Source organism: Arabidopsis thaliana, chromosome 5 (genome assembly GCF_000001735.4).
Source record: "Arabidopsis thaliana chromosome 5, partial sequence".
Classification (NCBI taxonomy): Eukaryota; Viridiplantae; Streptophyta; class Magnoliopsida; order Brassicales; family Brassicaceae; genus Arabidopsis; species Arabidopsis thaliana.
Genome location: NC_003076.8, coordinates 13,789,475 through 13,808,717, shown reverse-complemented (window position 1 = coordinate 13,808,717; position 19,243 = coordinate 13,789,475). Strand labels below are relative to the sequence as shown.

At 33.4% G+C, this 19,243-nt stretch overlaps 1 non-coding gene and 3 pseudogenes across 4 annotated transcripts; 2 read left to right on the top strand and 2 right to left on the bottom strand.

Moving 5' to 3' along the window:
• The first annotated feature begins 2,663 nt into the window (after positions 1-2,663).
• AT5G35605 lies at positions 2,664-2,736 on the top strand. The gene has a single exon. It is a non-coding gene; the product is annotated as a tRNA-Arg (tRNA).
• Positions 2,737-8,054: 5,318 nt separating this feature from the next.
• Positions 8,055-10,247, bottom strand: AT5G35608 (annotated as a pseudogene; the record flags this gene model as incomplete). Its single annotated transcript has 1 exon — positions 8,055-10,247.
• A 1,784-nt stretch (positions 10,248-12,031) lies between these two features.
• Positions 12,032-13,522, top strand: AT5G35607 (annotated as a pseudogene; the record flags this gene model as incomplete). The annotated part of the gene is made up of 1 exon: positions 12,032-13,522.
• A 957-nt stretch (positions 13,523-14,479) lies between these two features.
• On the bottom strand, positions 14,480-17,638 carry AT5G35606 (annotated as a pseudogene; the record flags this gene model as incomplete). Its single annotated transcript has 1 exon — positions 14,480-17,638.
• Between the last annotated feature and the right edge of the window lie 1,605 nt (positions 17,639-19,243).

Genomic DNA, 19,243 nt, shown 5'->3' with positions numbered 1-19,243 from the left:
ACCCGATTCAAGATCCGTAAACTGCTGTTGATTCTTTACAGTGTGATATTTCCAGGGACACCTTATTTGTGATCTGAATCACTCTGGTATGTCGGATATTCGCCCCGCAAGACAACTTCTTAAAATTGTCTTCCCCCCTTTTCTTTCTCTCCTTGCTTATGTCTTTCTTCGCCTCAGCTCATCTGGTCCAATCATCACCATCTTCGATTCTCCTTAATATCACAACCAATTCTCCTTTTCCTAATGATCTACACGAAATCTCCTCCATCTCCTCTTTCCTTTTCTTTTTCTCTTCTTTTCTCTTCTCCGATCTAATATGGCTTATTTTCTCTGATGGATATGTTGGCCACAATCTCCACATTATATCTCCTTTGGTGGCTCGGTCTGCTACAAACTCATCACGATCTCTCTCTCTTCTACTTCACGATCGAGATTCATGGTGGTGACATCCCACAACGTCGGCAACAATACACGACATCAATGGCTGCTTGGACTCATGCGTTGTGCTTCAGATTATTTGCGGCTTTCGGCGGAGATGGAGATATATACACATGTATATATACGCTCACAAACACAACACGTCTCCAAAACTTTTTTTGTTGTTTAAAGAGCTATATGGGCCTTAATGCGCTTACATTAATCGGGGTGTTACAATTCTCCCCCACTTAAATCGAATTCGTCCTCAAATTCTTTATCGTGATCTCGTTTCATCAACTCACTTACTTTTAAGTTACTTGTAGCTCTAGTGAACCACATACTGCTTAGAGAGGAACATAACCAACACACGACCTTGTAGTTGAGCTTACGCCTTCTCATAACGAAAACTAACACTTCCTTCTTAACACAAGCTTTGCTATAACGGCTTAGAAGAACTTTCCAGCACAACTTCTACTGAACTCTTACATCACAATATTGCCTCTACTTTTTTTTTTTTCTTCGATCCTTGATAACGTTAACATTGCTACTCGTCTCTTAAGTATAATGTCAGAGATCCTCAATGTGAACTAGAGAATAAACTAATGTTAATCGATAAGAACTTCTTGAGAGGTTTGAGCCAAAAGCTATGAATTGGTATATGATTTTGACTATTAACTAAACTAATGTTCTAAATTGACGGTATTTAATTAAATTAATGTTCTGTTAGGTGATATTTCGTGTTGTGGCAAACAATTATAAAGTTATTTAATTTTTATTTTACTTAAATTAATAATATATATTATAAAGAAATTATCACTAGGTTAGATGAGTTTTTGGTATAATAGCAATATGTAGATAAAACAATTAAAAAGATTTGCTATTTCAGAAAATCTTTGCTAGTAATATAAAAATAAAGATATAAGATTTGATTTTGATATTTCATATCTAGATATATGAGTGTATTGTATCACTAAAATTATATCATAAAACCCTTGTTCCGAAAATCGGCCGCCTAGCCGCTGATCGAATGGGGTCCGCAACGATTTTGTCCAAATCGGGAAGATTAATCATTGATCCGATTTTTGTTCGCCTAGACCCACATGATCCGCTTAGACTCGCCTAGAGGGCGCCTAGCCCAATTTTTTTTTTTTTTTCATTTTGTTAGAAAAATATTAAAATTTAAAATATTCATCTTAGGTTCGTAACTTGTATCAAAAATCATAAATTTGAACATAAAATTTTGTTTTCATGTGTTTAATACAACTTTAAAAACAATATTATAGAGATTTCTTAACTATAATAGATTAATATGTTTTAAAAAAAATAAGCAACCCTAAAACTAATCCCCGATTAATCTCCGTATAATCTCCGATTTTCCTGCTAGGCGCTAGGCCCACCATCACCGCCCGACTAGCGCCTAGCGATTTTTTGAACAAGGCATAAAACTAAATGATGTTATTTTAAATTATTTATTTATAAAAGCAGTAAATATATATGGCTTAACATCAATTAAATTAATTGATGTTATAATTAACTAGTTTGACATCAATTAAATACAATTGATTCAATTTCAATTAGTTTTTATCACTTTTTCAAAAAAAATGATTCAAATATAAGTTTACATCATTTAGATAATTAATGCATCTATTAATTTTGATAACATCACTTTTTAAATTATTCAAAATTTACAACAATAAAACCAATGCTTATTAAAGATTAAGCATCAGTTGTAAAAGGTGAAGTCAAAATTTACTTAATTTGCGAATGTTTCACATTGCTCCCACTGTAAACAATGATTTATAGTTTTTCTTAATCTAAAGTGTGACTAAAGCCGGTCCAACCATTTTTGGTGCCCTAAGCAAAAACAAAAAAAAATAATTTCAACCAAAATATAAACTTTGAAAAAAATGTAGAAAATAATCATAGAACTCCTGTAACTATATTATCAAATATAGCTGTATATATAGTTGTCATATGGATGATTAAGAAATGCTAACTATAGATATTTGATTGCTAAAACTATATAAATATGTATATGTATATGTTTTTAGGATTATACGTCAAATTTTGTAAGTTTCTTTTGTTTAAACCACTTCATACACCTACATGTACTTAAGTAAACACTAGACTAATATGATCCCTTAGAGAATTACATGGCTAAAATTCAATACGTAAGAAATGCATTAAAATATCATACAAAGTATTTACTTAAAATGTGACAATTAAGTGGAGACCATAAGAAGAAAGCGCATGTAGCTCAGTGGATAGAGCGTCTGTTTCCTAAGCAGAAGGTCGTAGGTTTGACCCCTACCTGGCACGTTTACCTTGTCTATTACTTTTGATGACAAAAAAAAAAAGTGGAGACCCTATGCAGCCGCTTAGCTTGCTTAGCATAAGGGTCGACACTGAATGTGACCCTATTAAAAAAGTGTAATATGCACCTATTATTTATTAAAAAAAAATAATAGTTTGCCTTCATATTAAATAAATAAATTACATAATACTTGTTTAACAAAAAATTGAATATCATTTTCTTAAAATTCAATTATTTATAATTGATATAAATACTTATCACTTATTATGGCTGTTGGAAATATTAACGTTATTGGATAATTTGATGCAAATAGTAACATCACTTACACAAAATGATTTAAAAGGATAAGAACATTTTTTTGTAACTAATTCAAAATGAACATCAGTTACAACAAGTGCTGCAACTATATGTATAATTGCATCAATTTTCAGTTATACAAATATTCAAAATAAGTGATATAAAATAATCTTTTTTTGTAATGCCAAGCTATTAAATTAAAGAAAACATGATCCAAACTATATAATTAAGTTATATATTTATAAAATCTTATACTATTTTACATTTATTAACCTACAATATTATTTGTACACATTCACTAACAAAAATATATAAATATCTATAAAGATGTTACAATATAGAAGACAATATCTCTTTTCTTGTCTCTGATTTATCCAAAAACATTAATGACAAATAACATTTCAAGTTTGTACTAATATTGATCAAAGTGAAGAATCTGTGTTGAAGTTATAAGAAAATAGAGAAAAATACATATAACAAAATGAAGATAAACTGTCAAGCTTCATTGTGTCATTAATATGATCAACTTTCCTCCATTTTCTTAGAACCTTGACACAAAATTTGCTTTCAAATCTCTTTAATTACAAAAAAAATCTACAACCATCAATATGTACAAAAATAATTTGGAGAGACATACAAAATAAAGATATATCGTAACAACATTGTAAATCTATATTGCTATTAGTGATCAATTTTACTAATATTTTAATTTAATGAATCACTTATAAGTTTTGAACTTTAAAAAACTATTTTTTTTTTGTTTAGATGTTATTTAGAAAATATTCTTAGTAGACATCCCTTATTTTAACAAACGCATAAGAGTTTTACGATTCAAGAGACCAAAAAATTGGAAATCTTTTTTCTCTCTCACCGCTAGATAGAGAATGGTTTGACAAAAACAAAACATCTGAAGTTGTACGGAAAGAATAAGGAGGATAGATATGGTTTGTGTAATAGTAAAATTTAGAAAACACTTGATTCTTGAGACAACACAACTCAAAAAGAATTGTTCACTTTTTTTTATATATAAATAGTTCAAACAACCGTTTGCATGTGAAGTTTTATCTTTTAAACAATAATTTTATGTGTTCTTGAACTTGTAGATCCTTTATATGTTTGATATTTTATGTACTTGATTATAAGATTTGAAAATATTGTATGCAAAATAGAAATATGAAATTTTATATAGGTAATTCACAAATGTCTTGATCATTTCTAAACCGGAATCAAGATTATTCAAAACATTCGTAGAAAATCTAAATTTCTTACCATTCAAAAATCTTTCTTTAAGGGCTGGTGTCAGTTTTTTGTTTTCTTTCTAATTGTTTTCCACATGTGTTTGGTAAATTCTCTACCACACGTTATAATCAATTCATATTTTGATGAATCTTGTCTCACATAGTCTGTCACTCTATCGTCCATAGTTGAATGAAGTAATTATTATGCATATCTTAGTTAAATGTTACTTATCTATGTAATTAACTCTATATGTATATAGATATTATAACATATGATTGATACTACAATCTGGTCGCACAAATATTCAAATTTGTTTTGAAGTATATGAATCTCTCGCAAAAGAAATTGTCATTATTAGTATCATTTTGTTGTTATATTAATTATGATTGAAAATTGTGTTTTGCTCCAAAACTCCTTAACAATTCATTCTGTAGCGCCCGTGAACCGGAAAATCGGTTATAGTTTGTATTTAAATCGCCTGGTTTAATCGGTTGGGTTAATTGGAAACTCTAGAGTGTGCCTATAAAAGAAAGAAACTCGAAATTATGGCTTTAATTAGCCACTTTTCGTTTTACAAAGGAGAAAAAGAGAGAGAATGAGAAGTACCAGTATTGTTAGGGTTTGGGAGGAAACGTTTTTGACATATCAAATCGTTGTCAAAGGTAACGAAATTTGGTAGGGTTATTTCCAAGTCTTTTATCGTTATTTTCCAGTTTACGCAAGTAGTTTTGGACTAAAATTGGTTGAGTTATTCGCAGTTTCGTAAAACACGTTTTCTCAGACGCGAATTAGGACCAGCGGGAATTGTAACTGCGATCGTAGTCTCATCTGGTTTCTGATCGGCACGAGTTTTTGTGGGAAGCTTTGTGACGTATAAGGCTAGCGTTTCACCGGAGGGATATAATATTTAACAGTTAGTTTGTATTTTAGGGTTTCGTCTTTGAGACTGTTTGTTTTTGTTTTTTATGTCCAGTTTGCTTCAAGGTTGCTTTTGGTTGTGACTTGTTGTAGGACATTTCTGGACTGTTTCAGACGCAAGGAGAGTCTCTCCTGGGTTTACTTGTTGTTAAAATCAATTTGTTAAGGTGAGTGCGTAACCATGAGCTTATCTGAGCGATTGGGTTGTGTGATTTGTTTTGTGTGATGATATGTAGGTGTGGTGAATGTGTTTTGGGTGAATGTGTTTTCGGTGAATTGTTCAATGACTGGTTTGTTTGTATTGTATTTGTTATTATACCCTTTAATTTGCTTGTGTGTATAGCTCGTAGATGGGAGGATCGCCTCACTAAGTATTTATGATAATACTTACGCATATCATTGTATTGTTGATGCAGGTAAAGATAAAGTGTGATCGTGAAATCATGGCAAGGAAGAGAAGATGATCTAGGAACTCGTTTGGTTTATTTTTGTGTTTTGATTATTGGAACCGGTTAGGGTTGTGTTAGGATTGTTAGTCATTCTTGGTTTTGTTGGTTGAATTATTTATTTATTCAGAAAATAATTTTTTTGACTTGAAGTTTAATTGTTGCTTTATTGGTTGGTTTAATTAAGTATTTATGAGAATATTTAATTATGTTATTAAAAAAAAACGGGTCGGGTTGTTTCACATCCAAACACATGTTACCATTAAAAACAACATAGGCAGTGGGAAAACTACTATTAAATATATATTTTAATTACAAAATCCAACTCAATCTCGCTGAATTATTCTAACATAATTAAATTTTGTTTTTTTCTGTTGCAAAATCTAGCTTGATAATTTAAAGTTCAAATGGTAACCGCTTAATCTGACTAAATGAATGAACAAATGATAATATATAATTTGAAATGTTATATCTTTAATAATCTTCTTAAATATAAGATATCAACATCATTAGATAAAAATTTGCAACTCATAAAAAAAGAGATAGATTTTAGTGGAATTTAGAGTTAATATATTTAATAGTTTTCTCAAAAGTAAACTACTAAATTAATCATCAATTGTGTTCTTTGTTGATAAAGTAAAATATTTTAATATTTTAGTTTATAAATGTTTTACTAACTTCTACTATAAAATGTAATATTAGAGTTGATGTAATAATTTATCAATCATAAATTACAAAAAGTGGATTTATAATATGAAATTATTCATATGATTGGGACCAAAATACATTTGGCTAAATGATGTGACCAAAATAATATTTTTCATGAATTCTTCAAATAAATGTCCCTAATAGTTATTTTCTTTGTTTTGTTTTGTTTCATATGAAAAATATATGTAGACTAAACCTACATACATTTGGTTCACCCTTGTATTCACCCCCTTTAGTCTAAACTTATCATTATGCCATGTCATATTATAATTAAGAAAATAAAATCTGTAAACTTTTAATTAAATGAGATTAATTATATGTAGGATTTTGACTTTATAATTAAATAAAATAATATATCCGTTTTGATTTATAGATATAAATTAAGGTTTAAATTTTATAATTAAACAAAATTATATGTTAGTTTGAGTTTACTAAAAGTGGTTAGGGTTTACATTTAACAATTAAATAAAATTATATGTTAGTTTGGATTTCTAAAAGAGTGGTTAGAGTTTTGATTTTACAATTAAAAAACATTTATATGACGGTTTGGGTTTATAAAATATAATTAGGGTTTATATTTTTTTTACAATTAAACGAGTTTATATATGACAGTTTGGGTTTATAAAAGAGCGGTTAGAGTTTAGATTTTTTTTTTACACTTAAACAAAATTAAATATCAATTTGGATTTAAAAAAAGAGTAATGTTTAGATTTGTTATTAAATGATTTTTTTATTTTATAAACAAATTATTAGATCTGATTTTATAATTAAAATATATATTTTTAATTATATGACACTTTCTAATTGGCTAAGAAAGGAGGTGAATAAAAGGAACCCAAGTATCGTTCGTTTCAAATTACTTTTTACATGTTTTTCATCAAAATTTCTACTACATATTATCATTACTTCATATTTTGAGGAATCTTGACACACAAAAATTGTCTCTCTATCGATCCATAGTTGAGGTTAGACCTGGGCATTCGTGTATGCGGGTCGGGTTCGGATAATATCCGGTCGCGTACGGGTATGTCGGATATACAATTCTAGGACCCAATAGGGTAAATAAAAAACCTCGGTTCAGCTTCGGTTCAGGTCTCTTCGGGTTCGGGTCGGTTCGGGTATCAGTTTTGAGAACCGCTAAAAACCCGAAATCCAATCGGTTTTTGCTGGTTTCGGTTCGGGTTCGGATATTTATACCAGAATACACCATTGAACCAAAGTTTTACCCTGTTTACACTACATTATACCCAAAAATAAAAACTTGAACCAAAGTTACTTAGCATTTCAAAAAACAACATAACGTGAAGCAATTAACTAGAGTAAAACATCCAAATCCAATCATCCAAATTTAAACTGTTAAAGACATAAAATGCATACAACAGTTCCAAATTTCAAGTCACAACTCACTTGAACAAAATACAAGTCCAACAAAGAAAAAAACTAGATAGCATAAATAATGTCTTTCACTCCCTCCTACCCTCTCCGTGAAATCGTGACCCCTTGACAAACCTATACAAGTAAACCAACGTCACAAATCACAACTCACAAGTAAACCAACACCAACATCACAAATCACAACTCACAAGTAAACCAACACCAACGTCACAATCACAAATCACAACTCACAAGTAAACCAATATCTCATTGAATCACTACTGACTAACTCACTAACCTTTGTATTTCATTCCACGTTGAAATCGAAATCTGTTTCACCTAGTTCATGCTCTACACAAAACCAAAGAACATGAATTAGAATCATAAATCATGATGTTATAACTAAGAAGAGAGAAGAGAATCTGAACTTACTTCTCATAAGATGATCTTCTAAAGTGATCTCCGAAAGTAGTTGTTTTATTGTGGAGACGCCTCTTTCATTGAGATGGATCTCACATTTTAGCCATTGCTCAAGACACATTAACACTTCAACCATGTAATGTGAGAGACAACTTCTGAATGGATTCACAACTCTACCACTTGTGCTAAATGCAGATTCTGATGCTACGAATGTCACTTGCATTGCAAGTATATCTTTAGCAATGAGTGAGAGAACCGGATACTTCCCATTATTGATCCTCCAAAAATTTAGCAAATCATATTCTGTACCTTTTAGAATGATTGGTTTCTCCACAGGCTCTTTCAAATACCTATCCACCTCATTAGCTGTATTATGCAATCCTGTCTCCTTCACAATCTCATCAAATTCATATTTCATATTCTCATATAAAAATCCATTTCGCAGAACTGGTCTCTCTGAATCTTCATTCACAACTTGATCTTGACTCCATTCCGATTGAGTAGATGACCCAGTAGTACCAGTACTACTTTTGTTCAATAAATTGTTTCTTGTATACTCATCAAACAAATCAGACAAGATGTTATAAACTGAATCTTGGAGCTGAGTAGCCTTTGTACTGCCTTGACCATACAACCTTTCAAAACATAACTCAGCAAATTTCATTTTCTTTCTTGGGTCAAACACACTTGCCACTATCACAAGCCTATTAAATTCCACTTTTTCCCCAAATGCATCCCTATACTTAGCCAACTTAGCTAACATAGCTTCGGCTTTGTCCTTTAAACCATCATCATCATACGTCAATGCACCTAAGTTTATAGTAATGGAGACTATCTCATTGTAGAGTTTATGAGATGCAACATAGTTTGAAGCTGAAAGAACCAATGTAGACTTATAGAAAATCTCAAGAATCTGAACTAACCTGTCAACATTCTCCCAGTCTTTTGTCACAGCTGGTCCAATCCTTTTATTTCCATCCTCTTTCTCTGCAAAGTAATCATTATAGGGTTTATCTTCAGCCTCCATCTTCTCAAATGCCAATCTGAACTTTAAAGCTTGGTCTAACATGAGATAAGTCGAATTCCATATGGTCTTGACATCTTGGTGTCGAAGACCTCACATACTGGATTCCATTGCGAATAGCCTCCACACTGCTATTAACCTCTGTTAATCCTTCCTTTACAACCAGATTCAAAATGTGAGCAGCACACCTCATATGCAAGTACTCTCCTTTTAATATCAATGCATCATTTCCATTCAGCCTCATCATTTCTTTCTTGAACTTAGTCAAAGCTGAAGTATTGGCTGTAGCATTATCTACAGTAATGCAAAATACTCTCTTTATACCCCACTCCGCTAAACAAGCTAGAAGAGTATCACAAATTGTTTGACCCTTATGATCACAGACATGCTTGAATCCTATTATCATTTTCCTCAACTGCCAGTAAGCATCAACAAAGTGAGCTGTTATTACCATATAACTAGCTGCAGTATTGGGACAAACCCATATATCTGTCGTCAATGACAACCTCTGCCTATTGTTCTCTATAATCTTCTTCATCGCAGCTTTCTTACTAACATAAGTCTCTACAATCTCTCTTCTAGCTTTTCTCCGAGAATGAGGCTTATACATTTGAACTTTGGAGCAAAAATGTCTCCAAGCTAAACAGTCTACAAAAGCTAATGGTAACTCAGCTAAAACTAACATCTCGTTAGTTGCTTCTTTCCAAACAGATTCACTGACCTTACTAATAGTCATACACCCACTAGGACCATCAGGAGTTAAAACGGTTTGAGTATTCTGAACATTAGCAGCTTTCCATACCTAATATGCCTTGCAAGTATTTATGATGCTTCTTTAAAGTGGAGGTTCCGGACTTGGTTGAACACGCCAACTCTTTCCCACAGTAATTGCAATTGCAATGGTCTGCATCATTTGGCAGTTTGGTGAAATGATCCCAAACCCAAGACCTACCCTTCTTGCTTGACTTAGAACCACTTCCACCTACCCCTCCATTATCTTTCCTCTTGTTTGATTTTCCAGAAGTGGTGTTTCAATCTCTTCTTCTGTCATTTCATCATTCTCAGGAATTGGTTCATCACAAGACGCCATCTGCAACAAGATTCAATTCAAGCACAAATTCAATACAACCACTAATAAGTTCAAACTTAAACGAATGAGTAAAACCAAACATAAACTAACAGGCATTCACAGCCTTAAATAGCAGACTTTCACGAACTTATTTAACATAGCAGACATTCACAGACTTAACACCTTCAGCCGATTGAAAGCAAACCTCTATTTGACAAACATATAACAATTGATTTGACAAACATGTTAGCTCACGGTGTGCTTCCATTGACTATTGAGTATATATTTTGATTCTTATGCTTCCATCAATAGTATTGACAATTCAACATCATTTATATTTTGACTCTTATGAGTAATTCTAATCAATTTACAGAAAATCACAAAAGACACAAAGTAAAGATCTAGAATCACAAAAGACACAGAAAATCACAAAAGACACAGCCTCCATCAACATCAATCTACAGAAAATCACAAAAGACACAAAAAATTACCTCAGACTTGTTTCTAGACAACTCCGACGGTGGAGAAGTGACCAAAGACGGTGTGAGGAGATTCACTTGACTTTCCAGGATTGATTCGAAATAAAAACAGATGATTGATAAAGGAAAGAGTAGAGATCTAGAATCGGGAAACGAGTAATAGGGAGAAGCTAAATCGACAAAAGCCTAATTGGATTGCCCTAAAGAACCTAAAATCGACTAAACCAGTAAACCTAATGCTATAAGGGATTAAGGGTATTGAGATTTGGTTCGAGTTTTCGGTTTACCCTTTCGGGTATCGGGTAATACCTAGAACCGAACCGATACCCACGGGTACACTAATAAAAGACCCATCAGTGTAAAATCGATGTACCTGTATCCGCCCCGAACCGGTTTTTTCGGTTCGGTTCCGGTTCGGGTATTCGGGTACGGTTTTTATGCCCAGGCCTAGGTGAAGTGATTATGCATGCCTTACTTAAGTAATGATATGTGTAATCAAATATATTACAATTTGGTAGTATAATTATTGGTATTTGTTTTGAAGTATATGAATCTCTCGTAAAAAAAAAATGTAACTATTTATATCAATAAGTTTTTTCTTTGACATTTATCAATTAGTTGTTGTATTAATTATGATTTACTTTATTTTTTTTATTTTTAGATCTTCTCTTCACCATTATTTCTTCAAATAGTATTGCTCAAAAACTTCTCAACAATATATCCAAAACATGTTATTCATCAAAAAAAAAAAAAAGAACCGGAAAACGACTATATTTAATAGTTTTATCAACCATATCCTACTAAAATTAATTATCGTTTTACTTTTACTAACTTCTACTATGAAATGAGATATTTAAAGTTGATGTAATTATTTATCAATCATGATTACAAAAAATGATTTATAATATGAAATTATTCATATAACTGTTATTATAGATTTCGTATTTCATTGATTTTTTAATTTATTTTTTGTTGACTTTGAGACGCAACATCGTGAATATTCATAGTTTGAAATCAAATATATCATATTGATTTAGTTAAATTTTAGATACCTTCGTCATTTAGGTATAACTAATAAACAACATAAACATAATCCTAATTTTTTTTTTTAGTCTTTTCATTTAAATTATTGTTACGATATAGGTAATTAGAGATTCAAATACTATTTTAGGATGTCAAATTGATTCTTCTTGGCTTTTGGATGATAACCTGAGTGGACATAGATGGGTTTTAGTTTAGCAATATATTCCTCTTCATCTTGGCCTCAAAAGTACGAGAAGAAGTCTATGATCACTTCATGCGGAAGTTGACTCTCTACTTTGCGCTATGGAGTGCATGATATCAATTGCCGAGACTTCTGGAGCATTTGCATCTGATTGCTCCGATTTGATATCTCTGCTCAACAACCAAGAAGAATGGCAAATCTTTGCTTCGGAAATGGCTTTTTTCGGTCTCTCATTATTATTTTTTCTTCGTTTAGTATTAGATTTCTTCCTCGAAGTTTTACTAATCGAGCAAACATTTTAGCCAAACAAGTTGGATTAGAAATATTCTTTTCTCCCATGTAAACACGTCGGTTCCTGAATGGTTCTCCCTAGCGAACAGTTAATTTTTTATAAATTAATAAAAATGATGTTTGAAGAAAATAAAAAAAAGGAATTGAAGTACTTTGCCTAATGAAAAAGAAGAAAATTAACAATGTTAATGTTATGATCTCTCGTCAATTTCAATAGATCTGTATTAGAAGAAGATAATTAAGAATAGAAAGAGATGCAACACAAGTTTACTCCAAATCATGAAATGTGAATGTGATTATGTCAACTCCAAATAAATCTATTCGTTCTGCTAAAGATAATTCTTTATGTTGGTATGCTCTAACATATCTCTTGTTTTTTTTTCTTTAATGTATTAGTTTTACTTTTGCTAATTTTTGAGTGTTGTTATATTATAATATAAGTCTAGTTAGATGTATTTACAGATTTTGGATTACACAATTGATATCATGTTTATGTTGTTTGAAATCTAGCAAAACAAAAAAATTTATATACAAACAACTAATCTTGCTAAAACTCATGACAAGGTTTTAAAAGTGGGACATATTTTTAAACCACATCCTCTTATCTTCTTTTCGACTTCATGTATATTTTTAATTTTCACATCTATATTTAATGTGTTCAGTCTTAGTATTTAATGAAAATATTTTTGCAATTCTCTTTTCTCTAGATCTCTAACCTGATCCAGTTCCTAAGGTTATCATACTCCACCATATTGAGAAGGAAAAGACAAACTATTTGTGATTTAAAAGGTACCGCGGAAGATTGCTACAAAGATATCAATTGTTATTTGTACATGTTAAAGAAGGTAAATGAAAGTAGAATAACATATCTGAAATTGGATGAGAGCGATAAATTTCTGTTTCTTTTCATAGCTTTGAGAGCTAGCATTGAAGGCTTTCAAGTGATGAGGAAAGTGATAATTGTGGATACAACACATTTTAAGAACGGATATGGTGGTGTTCTAGTATTTGCCTTAGCTCAAGATCCAAATCGTCATCATTATATCATAGCGGTTGGCATACTCGACAATGAGAATGATGCTAGTTGGAGATTGTTCTTCGAGAAGCTGCTAAGTGATGTACCCGATACTCCAGAATTGGTATTTCTGAGTGACAGAAATTCAAGCCTCATCAAGGATATACATAATGGGTATTCTGCAGCTCATCACAGGTATTGTATTTGGCATTTATCCCAAAATGTGAACGGTCATGAACGTCAACAGAGACCTATTCGCATGGAAATTCATGGAGTTAAACTGTAAAGTGTAAAGAAAGTTGGAGATAATTAAATCAGCTTACCGCAAACTCTAAAAATAATCTTTCTCTTTTATCCAATGGTACACATGACCAGATATAGAAGGGAGCATCGAATTTTTGTGTAAAAATCCTTGTGATCTTTCTAACCAATTTAGATCCTCTGTCGCGAGTAAACCTCCAAACACATGCAACAATGAAAAAAGTAAACATGTTACAAAAGTAAAACTCATCAACAGATAAGAGAGTATAGAACTGCTAAGAGAACAGTTAACTTATCTAAACACAACAGTCAACTATGTTCCACAATCGAGCATGATTCACAACAGAACAAGATTCACAAGAGAACAGACTATAGAACTGAACAAGAGCACACACAATATAGAACTGAACAAGAGCAACGTGACTATAGAACTGAACAAGAGCACACACGAGTATAGAACTGAGGCAGATCCTAAATGTCTTAAGCCGGAAACATGTTAAGCACACAGTCAACTATGTTCCACAATAGAGCATGATTCACAATAGAACACGATTCACAACAAAACAGACTATAGAACTGAACAAGAGCACACAATGTATAGAACTGAACAAGAGCACACACGAGTATAGAACTGAACAAGATCATTCTGAAAACATGCTAAGCACACAGTCAACTATGTTCTACAATAGAGCATGATTCACAATAGAATACTATTCAGAACAGAACAAACTATAGAACTGAACAAGAGCACACACATTATAGAACTGAACAAGAACACACACGAGTATAGAACTGAACAAGATCATTCTGAAAACATGCTAAGCACAATAGTCAACTATGTTCCACAATAGAGCATGATATACAACAAAACACGATTCACAAGAGAACATGATTCACAACAGAACACGATTCACAAGTCAACTATGTTACACAATAGAGCATCATTTTCAATAGAGCATGTTCCACAACAGACAATGATTCACAACAGACAATGATTCACAACAGAACACGACTTTATCTACAGAGGCAGAGCACGAGAACAAAGTAGAGGAAGAGAACATAGCATTCAGTTTTTGACCGGGGAATGGGAGACAATACACATGTCCACATTTCCCAGCCAGGCACTGAACGTATCGTATTCAGAGCCACCGCCGAGTCCTCTTGTAGCTCCGGCAACGTTGCATGAGCTTCCTCTTGGAAGTTGTTGCCTTGAGACGAAGGGTGACTGTGAGCAAGCATGGATATTTTGCAGAAAGAAAATCCTCGAACATACTATATTTATAAACGAAGAAAAATAAATCAAAGTTATCTTAGTGGAATTTTAAATTAAAGAGACTCTAAAAATATCTCTCAAGTTGTTTAAAATAGTCACAATTTCTCAAAACATATGCATGTGCACTTTGGTAATCTTTCTCTGGAAGTCATTCTACATTTCACCACTTGGACGGTCGACGTGCACAAATATGTTAGGTACTCCAGGGACATGATATATAGGAACTTCAACTTCATCAAATCTTGTTAACCTGATCCATGTAATTGAATTAATTCTGAAGTATAGGAAGTAGGGTTAAATAAATAAATATATTTACCTTGATTTTGTTTGTATATGATCGGCAAAGTAGTGCTCTAAAAAATAAGCAATCTCGTCATTGGTATATGACTCAACAATTGATCATGTCGCATATCTTTTGTTCTTTGCTTTTCCTTTCAACTTTTTGAAAACCTCTCAAATGGGTACATCCACTTATATTGGACAGGGCCACCCATTTCAGCTTCGTATGGGAGCTGGATAGGTAGGTATTACATAACATCAAAAATGATGGTGGAAAAATCTTTCTCAACGTACAGATGATTAAAACTATTTTTTCTTTGAGAATTTGAACGCGACTTTTCTTTAAAGTTCTCGAACATAAGTCCCGGAAAAATGCTTCAATTCCTAAAATATATGTTCAAGTTAAATGATTAGATAAAAAAAGTTTGGCAAATAAAATAGTAAGTATTGTACCTGATAATGCAAGGTGGACATTGCGGTCAAGGAGTTCAGCAAAGATAAATGGAAGTAGTCGCTCCATAAAAACATGACAATCATGACTCTTCATGCCTGAAAATTTTTCATTCTCCAGATCTACACAACTAGCCAATTCTGAAGAATAACCATCTGAAAATTTAACCTCATATTTCACACATTGAAATAAAATCTTTTTGGCTTCTTCTGTCAATGTATACGCTGGAATTGGAGCTTTACCCTTACTATCAATATGTAAGTCTGGCCAAGAACAAAAATTTTCAATATCCAATCTTGACATGATATTGTCTTTTGATTTACCCTTAACACTCATGAGAGTGTTCATGATGTTATCTAGAAAGTTCTTCTCTATATGCATCACATCAATATTGTGTCCAAGATTGAGGTCCTTCCAGTAAGACAACTCTCACAAGATGTTTTCTTTATGCCAATTATGTTCCTTCCCATAGCTTCGCATCTTCTTTTCATGATCGTTCCCACCAACGTCCTTCATTTTTGGTGGATTTACACTAGCCAACCGCTCGTAATAAACTTGCTCCTCTGTCAAAGACTCGAGTGGATACTCGCTAGAAGGTTCTCTTCCCTTCAGAAAGTCTTTTCTATTCCTACGGGATGGATGACCATGAGGAAAAAATCTACGGTGACAATCAAACTAGCATGTCTTCCGTCCATTGGGTAGATAAAAAGACTTTGTACTTTCCATGCAAACTGGACAAGACAATTTACCATGAGTAGTCCATCTTGATAACATGCTATATGCCGAAAAGTTGCTTATCGTCCACAGTAGCACTGCTTTTAGATTAAATTTCTGACTCAATAAAACATCGTACGCATCGACTCCAGTAGACTACAACTCTTTTAGCTCCTCAATAAGAGGTTGGAGGAAGACATCAAGACTAGTTCGAGGATGATTTGGTCCAGAATTCAGAACTCTAAGAAATAAGTACACTGTATTCATGCACATACCAGGGGGTAAATTATATGGAGTCAGGATCATAGGCCACAACGAATGATTACTCGACATGCCAGATGGATTGAACCCATAAGTACACAACCCAAGATAAACGTTTCGGGATTCTTCGGCAAACCGGGAATGTAACTCTTGGAAATATCTCCACTCTGCCGCATCTGAAGGATGATTCATTTCTCCCTCCTTCGATTGGTGCTCAACATCCCATCGCATTGTCGCAGCAATCTTGTGGCTCTGATACATTCTCTTCAATCGGTTCCCAATAGGTAGATACCACATACGACTATATGGTACTTTGGTTCTTCGACGGTTGTCATTAGGCTTACATCTTTGTGTGCCACAAAATCGACATTCATCTTCTTTTCGTCTTCTTTCCAAAATAGCATACAATTGTTCTTACAAACATCAATCGTATGATATGGAAGTCCTAAATTGGGCATCAACTTTTTGGTCTGGTAATGTGAAGTGGTAGCCTGGTTTCCGTCTGGTAAAAAATCTGTAAACATTTCGCAAACAGAGTCCACCGACTTTTCACTCATATTATACTCCGCCTTGTTGTGCATGAGTCGAGATGCAAAGGACAACTGCGACTGCCCTTCACGATAACTATCGTACAATGGATTATTTGCACCTTCTAACAAGTCATAAAATTTATTTGAATGGTTACTGACCGCTTCTTCCACATTCTGATAACTACCATCCTGATGATAGTTATCATCAAACCCCACGTTAAAATTAAATGCATCGTTCACCATATCCACATATGGATCTTCTACGACATTACCCACTTCTTCATAATTCTCACTAAAATACGTCCTATTCGTGTAACTCGTTCGTATATCCATATTCAGTTCTTTTCCATGCTTATACCAAACATAATAATCAGACATAAATCCTTGACTAAACAAATGACTACTAACTCTTCTACCCGAGATGATGTGTTTTTCATTATTGCATACACTACAAGGACAATGAAATTTACCTCGACTACTCTGTACTATAGGGTGACTATTAGAGAATGTCATGAATTTCTCAACTCCTGCAACATATTCGGCTGACAAATTCCCCGTCACCTCATCAAATCTCTTGTACATCCAATCTCGATAGAAACCGCCACTACCGCCATTATTGTCGTTTCCCGCCATTATATAATAAACTAAACTTATATATTTTTCTTTTAAATCGTTTTTTTTTTCTTTTGATATTATTTGATTGATTGACCACTATAAAGATATTATTATCTTTTCACAGGCCACATGATAGTGTTCCTTTAAAGGAAATGAAAGCTGACTGGCACTCGTGTTTAGACACTAAAGTTAGGTTTAAGTTAAGATATTATACTTGGTATATGGAGGTGTATTTTTTTTTAGCATATATTTGATTTAAACTTGCTGTGGAGGCACTTGGTGGGTGCTACTTTCTTGATTGGATGTGTACATTCTTGATAGGGTTTGGCTATACCTAAGGAGGCGCAAGAAAAAAGTAGTAAAGATTTCTTTCAATGGAAAACCTGTAGAGCTTAACTATGACAGTGTGGTGATTGTTACGCTCACAAGTTGCACTAATACCTCAAATCCCAGTTTCATGCTTGGTGCTTCTCTTGTTGCCAAAAAGCATGTGAACTTGGCCTACATGTTAGTTTCCACCAAATTAAACTCGATTTATGTAATGTGTTGAATATCTCTTATCAATCTCACCCTATGGTTAAGCCTTGGGTAAAAACAATTCTTGCACCAGGGTCATGAGTTGTTACAAATACTTATGAAAGAGCTACACCCTTGTCTGTTGCACAATTCACATAGTTAATGTTGTAATCTCGAGCTTGCATGGACACATGTAACATTCATGCAGGCGATGCAGAAACCTGCAAAAATATCTGAACAAGCAGGGTTTCAATATTGTTGGTTATGGATGCACTACATACATTGGCAACTATGGAGAAATCGATGAATCAACATTGTAGCAGCGGCTGTGATTGAAAAAATCGTATTATTCAGACTGAAAAAATGGAATAGGATAGCTTTTGTAGATAAAAGTGGAAGGCAATATTGTTACAATATTGGTTCTGCCTATTGTAAAACATTATAGCAGAGGCTGTGATTTTTGGGAACAAAAACTTTGAGGGCCATGTCTATCTATTAACAAGATCCAACTACCTTGCATCTCCACCTTTGGTGGTTGTCTAATGTGGATGTCAGATTCACACACTCAAGTATTTATTTATTTAGTGAGATGAGTTAAAATTATGGCAGAATCAATGATGCCCGATCTCACGGAATCTCCAGAGGACCACCGTCACGGATACTTCTGCGTATACGAGATCTATTTCAACGGCTGCAGGTTGACCTTTCCTCATCCCGAAGCCTTAGTTTGTTACCTGGAAGCTCTCGGGATTGCTCTACCCCAATTAACCCCCAACCTTCTCTGAACCATCCTGGGAATTATAACTATCGCGGCGGGGGTTGGATACATAATCAGTGTTCCCGAACTGAACGATTGCCTTAGCGTGAGAAGCTCGTCGAAGAAGACGGGCTACTTTTCATCCTTGGTTCATGATTAAGAAAATCCCAGCTTCGATTGGAAACCTTTCCGAAGTGCTTCCATCGAAGTGATCAGCTAAGACTGGTAGAAGTTAGGATATACATGTTTTTCTCTGGTCATCTACCCTTTTACTAACTGAATCTGTTGTTTCACTTCGCAGCCTTCATTGCCCAGACGCTTCCAACTAAAGAATTCATCGAATTCTTTAA